General features: G+C 45.5%; 1 long non-coding RNA gene across 1 annotated transcript in view; it reads left to right on the top strand.

The window, feature by feature from the left end:
• LOC144680284 (uncharacterized) overlaps positions 1–9,634 on the top strand; it is a 47,160-nt gene extending 37,526 nt beyond the window's left edge. The window contains exon 3 of the long non-coding RNA XR_013576521.1: positions 9,227–9,634. This is a non-coding gene — a long non-coding RNA (uncharacterized LOC144680284). The remainder of the gene's footprint in view (positions 1–9,226) is intronic.
• The last annotated feature ends 8,154 nt before the right edge of the window (positions 9,635–17,788 follow it).

Here is a 17,788-nt window from a genome sequence, read left to right as displayed (position 1 = left end):
ATGCAGACACTAAAGGACCTAGGGGGCTCATGTACTTTGGTATTTGAAGGGGAAAGGACATATTGAGAGAGTGATTAGCAAAGCATATGAGACCTTGAGCTTCATTGTATTCTGGGTGGGGGACTTCAAGTCCATTAGCAAGAGTGGCTCAGTAGCACCACACTACTGACCGAGCTGGCTGAGTCCTAAAGGACATAGCTGCTAGACTGGGTCTGCGGCAGGTGGTAAGGGAACCAACAAGAGGGAAAAATATACTTGGCCTCATCTTCTCATCTTCCTTGAACAAAGGCCCAAACAGTCCCCATCCACCACCTCCCTCCTCTGCCAAGCTGAACTTGTCCTCACTTTGAACAGCTTCTCCTTCAGCTCCATTCACTTCCTCCAAATAAAAGGTGTTGCTAAGGGTATTTGCATGGACCCAAGTTATGACTGTCTTTTTGTCAGGTATGTGGAATATTCCTTGTTCCAGTCCTACTCAGGACCCTCTCCTATAACTCTTTTTTCTGGTACCTACACTTCCTCACACCCAGCTTCCTGTAAGTCTCCATTCCATTCTCCCAGTTTCTCCGTCTCCATGGCACCTGTTCTGATGATGCGACCTTCCACAACGGTGCTTCCAACATCTCTTCCTTTTCCCTGAACTGAGCATTCCTCCCAACTCTGATTGACAGGACCGTCAGCTATGTCCAACCCATTTCCCACACTTCTGTCCTCACCCTTTCCCCTCCCACCCATAACCATAACAGGGTTCCTCTTGTCCTCACTTTCTACCCCACCAGTCTCCGTACTTAAAGGATCATCCTCTGCCATTTCAGACACCTCTGGTATGATGCAGCCACCAAATGCAACTTCCCCTCCCCTCCCCTGTCAGCATTCTGAAGGGGCCTTTTGTTCCACAACACCCTGGTCCATTCCTCCATCACATCCAACACCTCATCCCCTTCCCATGCAATCGCAGGAGATGTAACACCTGTATCTTTTACCTCTTCTCTCCTCACTGTCCAAGGCCCCAAACACTCCTACCAGGTGAGGCAACGATTTACTTGTATGTCTTTCAGTTTAGTCTAATGCATTTGCTGCTCACAATGCAGTCTCCTCTCCGCTGGGATGATCAAGCACAGACTGGGGGCCACTTTGCAGAACACCTCTGCTCAGCATACAAGCATGTTCCTGACCTTCCAGTCACTTGCCATTTCAATTCACCATCTTGCTCTCATGCTCATATTTCTGTCCTTGGCCTGTTGCTGACTAAATAAGTGAAGACTTGGGCCAGAATTTTACATTCAGCGTGTGGGCTCGGCGGGAGCGGGCGGAGGAGGTCGGGGAGCTGACCGCCACTCGTGATTGGCTCCGCACCATGATTTCACACAGGTGGGCCAATTAAGGCCCGCCCTGCGTGGATCGTGAGCAGTAACGCTGAGCGCTGCCTGTGTGGGCGGGAGGGGGGAGGGAGAGTCAAGTCTAGCGCACATGCGCGCGAAAGAGCGCTTCAATCTCCGAGGCACGGAGCTGCCTCGGGGAGATTGAAGCGCTTTTTTAAAAAATTAAAAACAATGTTAAAAATTTAATGAAACATGTCCCTTCGTGCAACTGTGTCACATGAGATGGGACATGTTTTCAATAGCAAAAGAAAGTTTTTATTTAATTTGTGTGAGCTTTAGGAAACCTGATCCCACTCGTGGATGAGGTTTTCTAAAAAATGTAAAGGCCGCTTGGCCTTTTCGCCTGCCCCGCCAACCATAAGATTGGACAGGCTGCATAAAATTCAGGTCAATTAGGCCCGTAATGGCCTTAATAGGCTTTTAATTATTGACAGACACACAGCCAACTCCGGCACGCGCCCGCTGAACGAAATATCGCCATGGCGCACAGTGACGTTGGGACGCACGCCCAACATCATCACACATCATTTTATGTTCCAGCGTGTCAGGCACCTGCCGAATGTAAAATTCTGGATTTGGTGAGAGGGGAGTTTTAAGTGTTAATTTTGTTCTTAAATTTTGCTCTAAAAATCTAATCTATTCTGTAATTAGCAGTAACTGGAATGTACTGTATAAGCAAGCTAAGTTCCTCTTTTCTTGCAGTTTAGACAGGGTAAACTCACTCTCAGCTGTAGGAGCAGTTAATTAGCTAACTGGTTGAATTTGGTTACTGTAGCCCCAGTTCAGTTTACTATAAATTCAGGTTCTTTAGTGCAGCCTTGGCAAACTGGAGTGCAGCTGACTAACTGAGTGAAGACTTGGAGTTTGGTGAGAGGGGAGTTGGGAGAAGGAGTTGTTTGTTTCCTTTTTTTATCTTTCTCACCCCAAAGAAAATGGTTCTTGCTCTACTACAGGGAAAGAAGCTAGCTGTTTGGTGAGTATCCGGTAAGTGGGTAAGTTCTATTCTATCCTTAATGTTTAAAATAGTACATAATTTGGTGATAAAGTTAATAAATGTATAAGAAAACAATATAAATAAGTGATTAATATAATAAAGTAATTATTTAAAACACATTAAGGATGGCAGGGCAGGCGATTTGTCAAGGCTGCAGCATGTGGGAGCTCCTGGATAACATTGTGATCCAGGGCAAACACATAGTAGTAAGTTTTTGTGGTTTGAGGAACTTCAGCTCAGAGTCATTGAGCTGGAGGCTGAGCTGCAGACTCTGCGACACATCAGGGAGGAGCAAAGTTACCTGGATGCTTTAGACCAGGAGGCAGTCACACACTTAGGATAGGGTCTTCTGATTGGTCAGTGGCCAAGGACAGGAGGGTGTGACTGCGAGTGAGGCAGGTAAGGTGACCCAGAGGGGAGGAGTGTGAACCTCTGCAATTGTCCAACAGGTTTGAGGTTCTCTCAGCTTGTTTGAATGAGACTGGGGGCTGCAGGATGGATGACCAAACTGACCATGGCACCGTGGTACAGGAAGCCATCCAAGTGAGAGGAGCAAAAAGGAATGTAACAGTAGTAGGGGACAGTATAGTAAGGGGGATTGGCACTGCTCTCTGTAGCAAAGACCAAGAGTCCAGATGGCTTTGTTGCCTACTCAGTGCCAGGGTTCAGGACATCTTTTCAGGGCGGGAGAGGAACTTGCAGTGGGATGGGGAGGATCCGGGGGTCGTGGTCTATGTAGGTACCAACGACATAGGCAGGATGAGGAAGGAGGCCCTGCATAGTCAGTATGACGGGCTAGGCACCAAATTAAGAAGCAGAGCCCCAAAGGTAACAATTTCTGGATTTTTACCTGAGTCATGAGCAAATTGGCATAGGACAAATAAAATTAGAGAAATGAATGCGCGGCTCAAAGGCTGGTGTGGGAGAAGTGGGTTCTAGTTTGTGGGGCACTGGCACCAGTATTGAGGAAAATGGGATCTGTACCATTGGGAGGGTCCATACTTGAACTGTGCTTGGGCTGGTATCCCAGTGAGCCACAGAACTTGGGAAGTAGAGGGGGTTTTAAACCAAACAGTGGGGGCAAGGGATCAAATTTGGGAAGATGTGATAAACCAAAGAGAAGAGACAAGGCAAGAGATACAGATATTAATATGGGAAATAATAGACTGTGACAGGAAGGGCAGAGAGTACAAATCTAAAAGTAAATCAGCAGAAAGCCTAGACACTACAAAAATAATGAAAGGACAAAACCAAAGGCCCTGTATCTAAACACATGTAGGTTTTGAAACTAAACAGATGAAGTGATAGTGCAAATAGAAATAAATAAGTATGGTATGATAGCCATTACAGAGACATGGCTACAGGATGACATAGATTGGGACCTGAATATTGAAGGGTATGTCACATTTAGGAAGGATAAGAAATTAGGAAAAGGTGGAGTGGTGGCTCTGTTAATTAATGATGGTATCAGCACAGTATAGAGGGATGACCTAGGTTCAGGAGACCAGGATGTAGAAGCATTTTTGGGTGAGATGAGGAATGATAAAGGCGAGAAGTCATTTGTGGGAGTGGTGTACAGGTTCCCTAATTGTAACTACACAGGACAGAGTATAAAAGGAGCTAATAGGAGCTTGCCAGAAAGGTACAGCAATAATCATGGGGGATTTTAATCTACATGTAGACTGGAAAAATCAGATGGGCAAAGGTTGCATTGATGAGCTCATAGAACGTTTTTGGGATAGTTTCTTAGAACAACACATTCTGGAGCCAACCAGAGAGCAGGCTGTACCAGACCTGGTATTGAGCAACGAGATAGGATTAATTGAAAACCTCCTAGTGAAGGCACCATTAGGTACATTTTACTTTCATTCATTCATTTTGAGGAAGAAACGAGTGCATCCAAGACTAGCATTTTAAACTTAAATAAGAGCAATTCTGAGGGCATGAATACAGAGCTAGCTAAAGTGAACTGGCAAATGAGGTTAAGGGATATGTCAATAGAGATTCAGTGGCAGACATTTAAAGGAATATTTCAGAATACACAGAATATTCCAATGAGAAAGAAAAATTCCAAGGGGAGGGCCCACCATCCGTGGTGAACTAAAAAAGTTAAAGACAGTATCAAACTTAAAGAAAAAGCATATAATTACACAAAGACAGGGGGACAGGCCAGAAGATTGGAAAAAATATAAATAACAGCAAAGAATGGCAAAAAGATTAATAAGGATGGGAAAAATTAGAGTAAGAGAGAAAGCTAGCTAGAAATATGAAGACAGATAGTAAGATTTGTTATAGATAATTAAATAAGGAAAGGGTTCATAAAGTGAGCGTTGGTCCTTTCGAGAGTGCGTTTGGGGAATTGATAATGGAAAGTAGAGAGATAGTGGATGAACTAAACAGGTATTTTGCTTCGGTCTTCACTATAGAGAACACAAGTAACATCCTGGAAAAAGCTGTAAATCAGGAAATGGAAGGGAGGGAGGAACTCAGGAAAATTACAATCACCAGGGAAGTGGTATTGAGCAAATTGTTGGGGCTGCGAGCTGACAAATCTCCAGGTCCAGATGAACTTCACCCTAAGGTCTTGAAAGAAGTGGCTAGTGAGATAGTTGATGCACTGGTTTTAATTTTCCATAATTCCCTAGATTCGGGGAAGGTTCCATTAGATTGAGAAATAGCAAATATAACTCCTTCATTCAAAAAGGGAGGGAGACAGAAAGCAGGGGGAGAATTATCCCCCCATCGGGGGGTGTTGTGTGGGGGCGGGCGCGAACCCGATCAGTACCCCGGATCGGGTCCATGGCTCCATTTTACGTGGACAGGCCAATTAAGGCCCGCCCGGAGTGACGTGCGCCCGGAAGTGCTGCGCGCTCCCTGTGCGGGCAGGGGGGTGTTCCCTGAGTTGGGGCCTGTGCTCTTTCGTGCATGCACCCGAAAGAGCGCAGAAATCTCCCTGAGGCACCAGTTTAGTTTAAGATTTAAAAATTTAAATAAAGAGAAGAAAATATTTTAAGACATGTCCCCTCATGCGACAGTGTCACATGAGCTGGGACATGTCAATGAATTTTAATTAAAAATTTTTCCTGTTTTCCGCCCGTGGATGAGGTTCCATGAAAAATGCAAAGGCCGCCTGGGCTCTTCGCCTGCCCGTCAACCTTAAGGATGGACCGGCAGCTCAGTTAATAACTTTAATTGATATTTAAATGGCCTTAATTGGCCTTTTGACAGTTTGGCAGGCGAGCAGCCGACTCGGCTGCACCCCCGCCGCACTGAAAATCTAAATGACGCGCGGTGGATGTCGGGACACACGCCCGACGTCACCCCGCATCATTTTACACTTCGCTGAGTGAACCCCGCCCCTGCTCACCGAGCCGAAAATTCTGGCCCAGGAAACTACAGGCCAGTTAGCCTAACATCTGTCATAGGGAAAATATTTGAAGAATATTATTAAAGATGTTATAGCTGGGCACTTAGAAAAATTGAAGTCAATCAGGCAGAGTTAAAAAGGGAAATCATGTTTAACCAATTTATTGGAGTTCTTTTGAAGGAGTCATATGTGCTGTGGATAAAGGGGAACCGGTGGATGTACTATACTTAGATTTCCAGAAGGCATTTGATAAAGTGCCACATCAAAGATTATTGCAGAAAATAAAAGCTCACGGTGTTGGAGTAACATATTGGCATGGATAGGAGATTGGCTAGCTAACAGGAAACAGAGAGTTGGCATAAATGGGTCTTTTTCTGGTTGGCAGGATGTGACAAGTGGTGTGCCACAGGGATCAGTGCTGGGGCCTCAACTTTTTACAATTTATATAAATGACTTGGATGAAAGGACCGAAGGAATGGTGGCTAAATTTGCTGACGACACAAAGATAAGTAGGAAAGTAAATTGTGAAGAGGATGTAAGATGCTACAAAGTGACATAAATAGGTTCAGTGAGTGGGTAAAGTTCTGACCAATGGATTATAATGTGGGCAAATGTGAAATCGTTCATTTTGGCAGGAAGAATAAAAAATAAGCTTATTATCTAAATGGTGAGAGATTGCAGAGCTCTGGGATTCAGAGGGATCTGGGTGTCCTAGTGCATGAATCACAAAAGGTTAGTGTGCAGGTTCAGCAGGTAATTAGAAAAGCCAATAGAATGTGATCATTTATTGTGAGGGGAATTGATTACAGAAGTAGGGAGGTTATGCTTCAGTTGTACAGGGTGTTGGTGAGACCACATCTGGAATATTGTGCACAGCACTGGTCCCCTTATTTAAGGAAAGATGTAAGTTCAGAGAAGGTTTACTAGACTAATACCGGGAATGGGCAGGTTGTCTTATGAGGAAAGGTTGGACAGGTTAGGCTTGGAATTTAGAAGAGTAAGAGGCGACTTAATTGAAACCTTTAAGATCCTGAGGGGTCTTGACAGGGCGGATGTGGAGAGGATGTTTTCTCCTGTGGGAGAATCTAGAACTAGGGGTCACTGTTTAAAAATAAGTGGTCACTCATTTAAAACAGATGAGAAGAATTTTTTCTTTCCGAGTACTGTGAGTCTTTGGAACTCTCTTCCACGAAAGGCAGTGGAAGCAGAGTTTTGAATATCTTTAAGGCAGAGCTAGATGGATCCTTGATTAACACGGGAGTGAAAGGTTATCAGTGCAGGCAGGAATGTGGGGTTGAGGTTACATTCAGATCAGCCATGATCTTATTGAATGGCGGGGCAGGCTTGAGGGGCTGAGTGGCCTACTCCTGCTCCTAATTCATATGTTTGTATTTTCATATGCAACGTCCCATTGAAGCCCAGTGGAAGCTATAGGAACAGCACCTCATCTTCCAATGAGGCACTTTACAGTCTTCTGGACTCAGCATTGAATTCAACAACTTCAAACCATGAACTCTGTCCTCCATTTTGAACTTTTTTCCCCAAGTGCCAGTTATCTTGTTTTCATGTTTTTGCTTTCAGACAGAGGTGCCCTTTATTCTGCTATTAACACCTACACTGGACCAATGCTTTGTTCTTTACTACTACCATTACCACTGCCTTTGCCTTTTGTTCCATGAGATCTTTGATATTTAACCTTCCCTGCCCTCTAACCTATCCCTCACCTTCCTTTTTGTTCCAACTGCCCCTCCCACCTTTTTTCAACAACATAAGACCCATCACATTTCTACCTCTCTTCAGTTCCGAAGAAGAGTCATATTGGGCTCGAAATGTTAAACTGTTTCACTCTCCACAGATGCTGTCAGACCTGCTGAGTTTTACCGGCACCTTCTCTTTTTATTTCAGATCTCCAGCATCTGCAGCGTTTTGCTTTTATTGTTCCATTTTATTGCTAGGGCTCTGAATACAAATAACAAGAGTGCAAATGCAGAACCCTACCTGCCATACCTGTGGAATTGCTTCCAATGGAAGCAGCTCCACGATGTAGATATGTCACCTAGTTCAATTTGAAGAAGTCTATAAAATCCAAGTCTTTTGCTCATTCCTAACATTTGAGTTGCAGGCCAATCGCTTCAGATGGAAAGTTCGGTCTTTGAAAATAAACTACAGAAAACTGGTTCCGTAAAAACCAATTGCAAACAAAACCCATGACAGAAAGCTGATAGTTCTGCAAATGAAGAAGGACTTGCGATATCAGATTATCAAAATAAAAAGCAGAAAATTCTGGAAATTTTCAACAGGCAAGGCAGCATCTGTGGAGAGAGAAACAGAGAATTAGGGAAGTTAGAGATATAATAGACTTTGAACAAGAGAAGCGGGAAAGATGAGAAGAAGAACAAAAAGGAAGGTCTATGATAGGGTGGAAGGCAGGAAAGATTAAATGACAAAAGGTTTCATTGTGCAAGGTCGAATAGAGAGGTAATGGGACAAGCAAAGAAACAAAAGATGTGTCTAGAGGAGGGTTGAATGGCAAGATCCTGAATAGCTGCTGTTGAAAGCAAAGGAAGCAAGAGAGAACCAAGAGGACAAACCAATCCAGCAAAGTAAAATGAAGCAGTCTGAGGGCAGAGATTATAATCTAAAATTGTTGAATTCAGCGTTGAGTCCAGAAGGCTGAAGTGCCCAGTTGAAAGATAAGGTGCTATTTCTCAAGCTAGCATTGAGCTTCATTGGAACACTATACCAAGCCAAGGACAGAAAGATCAGAGTGGAAGCAAAGTGGAGAATTAAAATGACAGGCAACTGGAAGGCAGCAGGTAAATGAAACTGAACTGGTGTTTATAAAGCAGTCAGCCTCTCTGCGCTTGGTCTCCCAAATGTAGAAGACACTACATCATGAGCAGAGAACACCATATAATGAGTTGAAAGTACAAGCAAATCGCTGATTCACATGAAAAAAGTGTTTGGGGCCTTGGACAGGTAGAAGGGAGGACGTAAGAGGGCAGGTGTTGAATCTCTTGCGCTTGCATGGAAAGGTGTTGAAAGAAGGGGAGGGGTTATTGGGGAGGAGGGGGAGTGACAGGGGAGTGGACCAGTGTATCACAGAGGAAATGGTCCCATTGGAATGCTGAAAGTGGAGGGGAGATTTCCAGCATCCACAGTATTATGCTTTCTTATCAGCTAACAAAACTTGTTTCTACTTGTGGTGCTTTGTATTGGGTTCCCTTCCATCAAATAGTTTATTTTTGTGAACAATTGCTCCGTGTCATGTACCCTCTCTATATAGATACATCTTTATCTATTTCACTTGCATGTATTCCTTATCAGGTTTTACACGTTGCTTCTTTAGACAAGAAAACAAATTGCACACAGGAGTTTAAAATGAAAGAAGATTTAGCTTAAAGATATGATAAAAAAATAAATTAACAGTCAACCATGAAATATGTTGTTGAGACAAGCTATTATCCATTTTTTCCCACTCAGTGACCTCCTGATTTCCAAGCTACCTGAGGGATGGAAGCAAAATCAGAGGACAATTCCCGGTGGACCATGCTTGTGTATTTTCTATCACTAACGTACAGAGCAACACTGCAAAGTCCATGGAAGCCCAGTAAAGGAATAATGTTTGACAACAGTAGACTAAAAAAGATCAGTGATATAAAAATTGTCAAGGTAGAGCAAAATAACAAGAGGAGGGTGTAGTAATTATAGTTTTGATAAACGTAGGACTGTAGCTTTAAGAATAATCTGGTATTGTAAGATCACATGATCTGTGTAAACCAATGAGGTGGCAGTGGGGGAAACGTCCAGGAGGGAGTTCTTCTTTAGTTATAGAGTTAGATGCACAAATATAGCTGTTGCTGTCTTGTAAATAAAGTTCAAAGTTTTCACCAAGAAAAGTTGCCTGGAAAATCAACTCTATAACAAACTGGTGACAAGAATAAATCAGATCCGGTACTGTCCCTCACCCAGCGATTGTATCTAAGATAATTAAAAAGAAAGGAAGATATATTCATCTGAGATTCCACAGTTTGGCAGAATCGATCCCTTTGAACAAGCCGCAGATGACTGGTCTCAATATATAGCATGTCTTGCGTTCTACTTTCCAGCCAGTGAAATCATGGGGGAGGAAAAGAGGAGGGTAATTCTCCTGAGCATTTGTGGGAGCAAAACCTAGTTTAATTCAAAGCTTGACGGCCCCCAGTGCCTCAGACTCAAAGACCTTCAGTGAATTAGTGGACCCCATTAAGGGACATTTTCAACCCAAGCCCTCAGTCACAATGCAAAGGTTCAGGTTCAATTCACGGACTAGAGCCTCGGGGGGAAACCATTGCTACCTACGTGACAAAATTAAAACAACTAACGGAATATTGTAATTTTGGTGAAACCCTGAATGATATGCTCAGAGATTGTTTGGTGTGTAGCGTGCAGGAGGATTGCTGGCTGAAATGAATCTTGATTTTAAGAAAGAGTTAGAAATAGCGCTTGCGATGGAAAGTGCTGTAAGGCATTGTTTTCCTAGTTGGGCAGGAACAGTCGGCCAAAAGTGGCGCAAAAAGCCGGGACTCTGCTGCAAGGCGGGAAACAGCCCCCACTAACTGAAAACTTAGAGGAAACAGCTTAGCAGCAAATTTGAAAACTAATTTTTATCGACACGGAAACAGTCACACTCCTAACGATTGGTAATTTAAAAAGTAGAGTGTTATTTTTGTCACAAACGTGGGCACACATTAAAACATTGCAAAGCAAGATTAAAACAGGCAACAATCGAAGTCCAATGAAGCACATAGTGTGGAAGAGCCAGAAACAACCAATTCTGACATTTATTCATTATTCAACATGAAAGTTGGGAAGACAGAGCTAATTATTGTCACAGTGCAAGCGAATTGTAAGCCTTTAAAAATGGAAGTAGACACTTGTGTTTCTACCACTGTAGTGGGAGAACACACTTTCAGATATTTAAATAAAGGTGCTCAACAATTAAATGTGGAACAAACTTCTGCCAAGTTGTAAACGTACACAGGCGAAGAAACCCACGTAAAAGGTATCACCAGAGTACCTGTTTATTATAGACATCAAACAGCACAACTACCAGTGATGGTGGTAGAAGGTGAAGGACCAAGGCTTCTAGGTTGAAATTGGTTGAGGGAAATTAACCTTGATTGGCCAGTGAGATTTCAAAAGGAAGCTGGAAGAGTCCCTGAGTTGGAAAAGGAACAAGACAAGGTACTTCAGAAAGAGCCTGGAGAATCCAAGGACCGCAACAGGATGAAGAAGGAATGTGTAGCTATTCAGCAACCTGAAGAAATGAAGACTATCTTAAACAATGACATGGAGGAACAGCAGAAGAAACCCAAGGAGACTCTGCTGAGTGACAGAATTCAACATGAAGCGAGTGAGTTTTGCAAAGAGAAGGAAAACCTGTTGAGCCTGTTCACACAACACAAGGATCCCTGAGGTCAAAGTTTGTGCCTCTGAAAAATTACCAAGAGAAACGGAATATTGTAATTTCGGTGAAACCCTGAATGATATGCTCAGAGATCGTTTGGCATGTGGCGTGCAGGAAGATGCTATTCAGTGAAGATTGCTGGCTGAAGTGAATCGTGGTTTTAAGAAAGCATTAGAAATAACGCTTGCGACTGAACAGAACTGAAGCACCAGTTGGCAGAGAAGACAAATCAATGTTCAAGGTACCAGGAGGAAGACAACAGATACAAGAAGGAGACAGAAGAATCAGCTGAATGAAGCTAAAGAAACTTTGAAAGCAAACATCGTAGAACTTTCCAAGATGCGAGTAGATAAGGAAATAATGCGTAGCTCGACTACTGAACTAAGACAAGTTGAGATTTCACTTCAGAGAAGTCTAGCCGACAGTGAAGTCAAAAAAAAAAGGTCCGAGACTAAATTCTGTGGTAGAAAGAAGAAGACACGTAGGAAGAGGATGCAGAGTTACTGATGAGGCGCTGTCTTCGAACAAGGCTAAGCCTGATACTTCCCAATTTGGAAGGGAAGGTGGAGAAAAGTCAAGGGAACCAAAATGTGACTCATGATTTGCATAGTCGTGAGCGACAATTTACTGTTGGAAAAGCAGTATATGTAAGGAATTTCAGTAGAGGACTGAAGTAGTTACCTGGTAAAGCTAGCTCTGTGACTGGACCGTTGTCATACCGTTTGGAAGTGGAAGGCCGGATGACTCGTAAACATGTGGATCATTTAAGAGAAAGGGAGATACCCCAACAAAATGATGTTCCACCTGTAACCATTACTGAACCAGTGATCCCTGTTGAAGTTGCTAAACCAAGGATAGACAACCTGATGTCTCTGTCAGAGTGGAAGACACTGAATTGCTTGTGCCTAATAGGGTACCTGTTGTTAATGCGGTTCCAGAGGATGTGGTTCCTGTCAAAGAATCAGAAGTTGTGGAGCTACGGTGTTCCTCACGGATTAGGAAACCACCTGAAAGACTGAACTTGTAACTTCATGGCCTGTGTAAATATTGTAATATCATGAGATAAATATCCTTGTAAATAGAAAATGTACAGAAAAGTTAAAGGGGGAGGAATGTAGTAATTCCGATAAATGTAGGACTGTAACTTTAAGAATAATCCTGTATTGTAAGATCACATGATCTGTGTAAACCAGTGTGTTAACAGCGCGGGGAACCTCTAGGAGGGAGCTCTTCTTTAGTTACAGAGCTAGATGCACACATGCGGCTGCTGTTGCTGTCTTGTAAATAAAGTTCAATATTTCTACCAAGAAAAGTTGCCTGGAAAATCAACTCTATAACAGAGGGACAGAAAATCCAAAAACTTGGTTAGGCTAATAGCAACATGGATTTCTATTTCCAGGGCCTACCTTAAGAACCAGCCTGACATGAGCTAACATTCAGCCAAAACCATCCCTGGGTGGAGTATGTCTCCCTTGAGATGTTCATTGCTGGTAGAATATTTGAACAATAGGAGGAAAAAAGTTATCAGGAAAGCTTAGCTGCCCTGCAACATAACTTTCCAGTTAATGAAAGCCACAGAGGTGAGAAAAAACTTGCATTCCAGGCTATTGTGCCCCTCTGGCTAAAAGAGGAAACATGAAGTCAAGAAATAAAGGTAAGCTTATCTGTTATTTCTTTTAGTTGAATGCTGGTCTGCCTGTTTGGCAAATATTTCCATCTAAGTGAAGTTGAGGTGAAAATGTCAATCTAGAGGAGGGTCGTTTGAATTTGTGCCCACTAATCAAGGGCCCAACTCCCTGGCTTTGCAATTAGCAGCTGGCTCTTGCCCTTTCATCATAAAATGATGAAACTGATGATTTCAGAAGCACTCACTTCATTTAAAAGCTCTCAGATAAAGAGTATTGAGTTGAAAACTTTCAGAAAGTATAAATGGACAGTGCAGGACATGGCCAGGAAATGTTAATGAAATATAGCTTTCCCCCTGAAAAGGCAAAAGCGTTCCTTTTCTCAGAGCCCCAAGAAAGATTATTTGGACCTCCCAAGGTCACAACTTCCTTCATGCGACAATGTTAACTCACCAATTGATGGTTAAGGCTTGAGAAAATCGTCCCAGATTTGTACTAAGTGCGGTAACAGGCGGGAGAAATGACATTTTACATTTTACCTGTCAGCCAGAATGGCGGCTTTTCATACCGTACCGTCCCAATCTCACCGTATTAATCATGCATTCCCAAGAAACACACCGTTTCGCTGGCTGGCGGTCTCCAATTTGCCTGTCATGTCGTCATCTTGCCGCTTCCACATGCTGGGCGCTATGTTTAAAGTGCCGCCGTGTGCAGGCATCAGTGCTTCCAGCCCAGGACTGCCGCACAGAAGACATGGCTCTGAAAGGCAAGAAGACTGCAGCCCCCCGATTCAGTGACACATCTCTGGAACGCCCTTTGAACGCCGTGGAGGCCCGCCCTGATGTCCTCTACACTTGTTCTGGACAAAGGCCAGCAAGCAAGGTGACAAATCCAGCATGGGAGGCAGTGGCAGCGATGGTCAGCGCCAACGCCCTGCAAAATTAGACAGCCACCCTCTGACAAAAGAGGATGAATGGTCTCCTCCACTCTACCAAGGTAAGTCACTCTTCTGATCAATCTCAACTCATACTCCCAAACCCATCACACATCCACAGGGATCTCACACCTCAAGGGACAACACCACTAACTCTCACACACACACCCTCACATCTCCATCAGGCTCATACCCTCTGGTGTTTGCGTCCTCATCCCATCCATGCCTCTACTCACCACAAAAACATTCCATGCATTGCCATGTGTCCTGCTCACACTCTCTCCATCTGTTTTCATGCAGGAGAAGCTGGATCACAACAGCAGGGAGAGGTCCTAGACCGGGGATGGAATGGCCCACATTAGGCCCCTCACTCACGTTGAGGAGGGTGCCATCACGCCGACTGGTGAGGATGTAGACCTGCAGTGCCTGTGAGGTCAGCGGCGAACACCAACGTGAGGATCCTGCACCACATCATCCCTCCCTCAATGCAACTGTGAGTGCTCTCTCTCTCCTGCTTTTGACTCTGCTGCCTGCACTAATTATCTCTACTTTGGTTTACAGGGAGCTCAACGCACTCAACCAGCCAATCCCTCAGCTCCATCCAGGTCCTCATCTCCAGCCACGAGGACACCTCCTCCTTTAAAGAGCTGGAAATAAGCGGCTTGGAAGACCCGTCACAGCGCTTACCCACACCCTGCACCAGCACAGATACACACACCTTGGTGGGATCTAGATCTAGATCAGGCTTGTGTACACGGTCTGGTAGTCACCACACGGACACGTGCCTGCTGCAGGAGGAGGCAGGTGCGACCGAGCTCCCTGGCACCTGGAGGACTGCTGGGGAAGAGGCATCTGTTAAGTTGAAGCCAGATGTTGAGTCTCTGCACTCCATCGCGGTAGCCATGGGTGACTTCCTGCAGTGGCAACATGAGGGAAATGGGGTCCCTCCAGCTGCACCTTCCTCTCAAGGAGCCAGGCCTGGGCCTTCGGGCACCTGAAGGGAGGAGGAGCGGCAGCTGGACACGCCTGGGTCATCCACTCAGGAATCTCAGAAGCTATCCGCTCTCTCTGAGTCCCCTTTGTCTGCGACCTCCTCAACTTCATCCTCTGTCACCACAGAGGGAGCAGCTGGCCACAGGAGGACAGCCAAAGCAAGCCAGGACCCAAGGCCTCGGCTCACCAGAGGATGCACGACGAAATCATCAGAGGCAACAGGGCCAACCATGGCACAGGCTGTCTCCACCCCTGCTGCGGATGTCAGGGCAGCACCTAGAAGTGGTAGGCCTAGAAAAGTTAAGAAATTCTGATCACAGTTGGTTGCACAGATGGATACATTTTGTCACTTTATAATCTGAAAACATAGTCACTTTCACTGAATAACGTGTAATGGTGTCTTTCAGCTTCATTGACAGGTTTCGTTAGTCCTCCCACTGCATCCCCCCCACTAGCAGCTCAGCTGCATTCAGGTGGACCGCAAGTAATTCTGGAGGGAGAAGTGTGTGTGTGGAAAGACCTTTCACAGCCTCGTGCAGCCTCTCCCATGCACGCGGATCCTTCCTCCTTCACACTCAACTCAATGTCCTGAGCATTTTTAATGCTGCCTGTTGGGGTTCGCTTTCAGTTGCCCATTTGAGCTGAACAGCATCTCCACCCACCCACTGCTCACACTCCCATGCAGCACCTGTTCCTGCCCAACACGAGGCTCTGCTCACTTTCGGATTTAGAAGCATGGTACGTGTAACATTTGTCTTTAGCTCCCCCGTCCTTTCCTCTTCCCCAGTCACCCATGTCCTTTCTCCTATCACTGCCCACCCTCCTGGCATCACCTTCCACCTCCCCACTCACACCTACCATCCAGAACCCTTTTCTTTCGGGGATGTCCAGGTGAATGTGCATGTCCCCTTCCTTCCCAAAAGTCCCACCCCCATCCACATTATGCTCCCTGACCTCCTCCTTCCCACCCCCAGGGTCTGTGCCTGCCTCAGAGACCCACCAACCACCCTCACTGTCCCTTCTACTGATGCCATCACATCCTCACCCAACCATCTTACCAGCTCACTCTGCCCTCTCTCATTCTCACAATTCCCTTCCATCATGCCCACCCTCATTTCGCTCCCCAGGAGGCAGTCATTGACTCTACAGACCCCTCCCTTGCATGTTCACCTGGACATCGCCCCCTCTACTCATTCCTCCCCTAAGGACCTCATCCCCGCTGCCTCCGGACTCCTTCCTCCCCCCCCCGGATTCCTTCTCCCTCCGGACTCCTTGCCCCCTCCTTACTCCTTCCTCCACTCTTATCCCTTACTCCTTCCTTACTCCTTCCTCCACCTCACTCCTTCCTCCACCTCACTCGTTCCTCCACCTCACTCCTTCATCCCCCCAGATTCCTTCCTCCCCTGAGACTCCTTCCCACCTCTGGACTCCTTCCTCCACTCACAATCCTTCCCCCCTCAGAACTTCTTCCTCCACTTGAAGCCCTGCCCTCTTCCAAAATCCTTCCTATACCCGAAATCCTTCCCTGGCCCTGAACTCCATCCCCCCTCCGAGCTCCTTACCATACACCTTCCTCCCTCCTTACACCTGCCTCCCCAGTTGCTGTGTCCTCCGCTGTTACACCCTCCTCTCCCCACACTCCCTCCCCCCCTCCCAACCTCACCCTCCCCCGACATCTTCATTTCACTCCCTTCCAACCTCACCTCCCCCGACACACCTTCCTCTCCCAGTAAAACCTACACTTTCCTCTCCACCCTCTCGACAATCATCTGTAGCAGACCATGGCCAAGACACTGAAGTCCCGAAGCAGACCCTCAACGGTGACTTTCCACCTTCCGTAGTCTGCTTCACGACAAAGCCGTGTCTATGAGAATCCACCCAGCATGCGATGCACGTTCCTTCAGGGTCCCATTGCTGTCGGGTTCCAGCATCTTCTGCTCCTCGGGTGTCTGCGATGTGAGCAAGGCCCTGACGGTAAGTCCCAACTTCTGCACGTCACGCTTATCAAGGCATATTCTGCAATGGCATTTTTTCTTGTACATGTGAGTGGTAAAGTTGACATGGGGGGAATGATTCCAGCGAGCTGGGCTTATAATGACATGCAGATGTGTTACAATGAAGTTCCTGACGTGTGGTGGCCGGAAATATGGCCTGCCATTGATGGGCGGAGCAGACGACTGCAAACTGGTTTCACAATGGCATGAAAGCGATGTTTGGTCTTCCTGCCGTATTGTCCGCTCACACCCACCTTCACGCCCGCTGCCAGCAGGCACGGAAAATTCCGCCCTGAGTGTGTATTATCTGCCCCTGGCCGGTGTCACCAGGAGCTCAGTTGGTAGCACTCTTGCGTCTAGTCAGAAGGTGACGAATTCAAGTCCCACTCTGAATATTCCATTTGATTTCTTGGTGACTACCTTATATTGAAGGAAAAACTCAGCAGGTCTGACAGCATCGGTGGAGAAGAAAAGAGTCGACCGAGGGAGTGCTGCACTCTCAGAGCTGCTGCGCTTCAGATGGATTGTTAAACTGAGGCCCTATCTGCCTACTGAGGTGGATGTAAAACATTCCTTAACACTATTTTGATGAAAAGTAGGGGAGTCCTTTCCAATGTTCTGGTGAATATCCTTCAATCAACATCATTAAAACAGATTATCTGGTCATTATCTCCTTACTGGGAGACTTTGGTGTGTGCAAAGTTGGCAGTCGCATTTCCCGCCTTATCACAGTGACTACAATTCATTGGCTGTAAAGTACTTCGAGAAAATCTGCAATTGTGAAAGGCAAATTAGTGTTTAGTTCTTCCTGCTAAATTCCAACTGGAGCAATAACAGGTGTTTTGTGAATACCTTGTTAAATATCTGCTTTATTTGCCTGGTTTGGGTGCTTCTATCCCATATCTGAATCTTGGGCAAAGTCTGCAGATTGAGCAGGCAGAGACTGAGGATGAATCTGAGAGGTATCAGAACGTTGAATGATGCTGGCTCTGTGGCACCGTGGGCACTCCACTGTTAAATTATTGAAGTTGTTGTTTGGAATCGCGATTG

Source organism: Cetorhinus maximus, chromosome 5 (assembly GCF_964194155.1).
Source record: "Cetorhinus maximus chromosome 5, sCetMax3.hap1.1, whole genome shotgun sequence".
In the NCBI taxonomy this organism is placed as follows: domain Eukaryota; kingdom Metazoa; phylum Chordata; class Chondrichthyes; order Lamniformes; family Cetorhinidae; genus Cetorhinus; species Cetorhinus maximus.
This window is presented reverse-complemented; position numbering and strand designations above follow the sequence as displayed.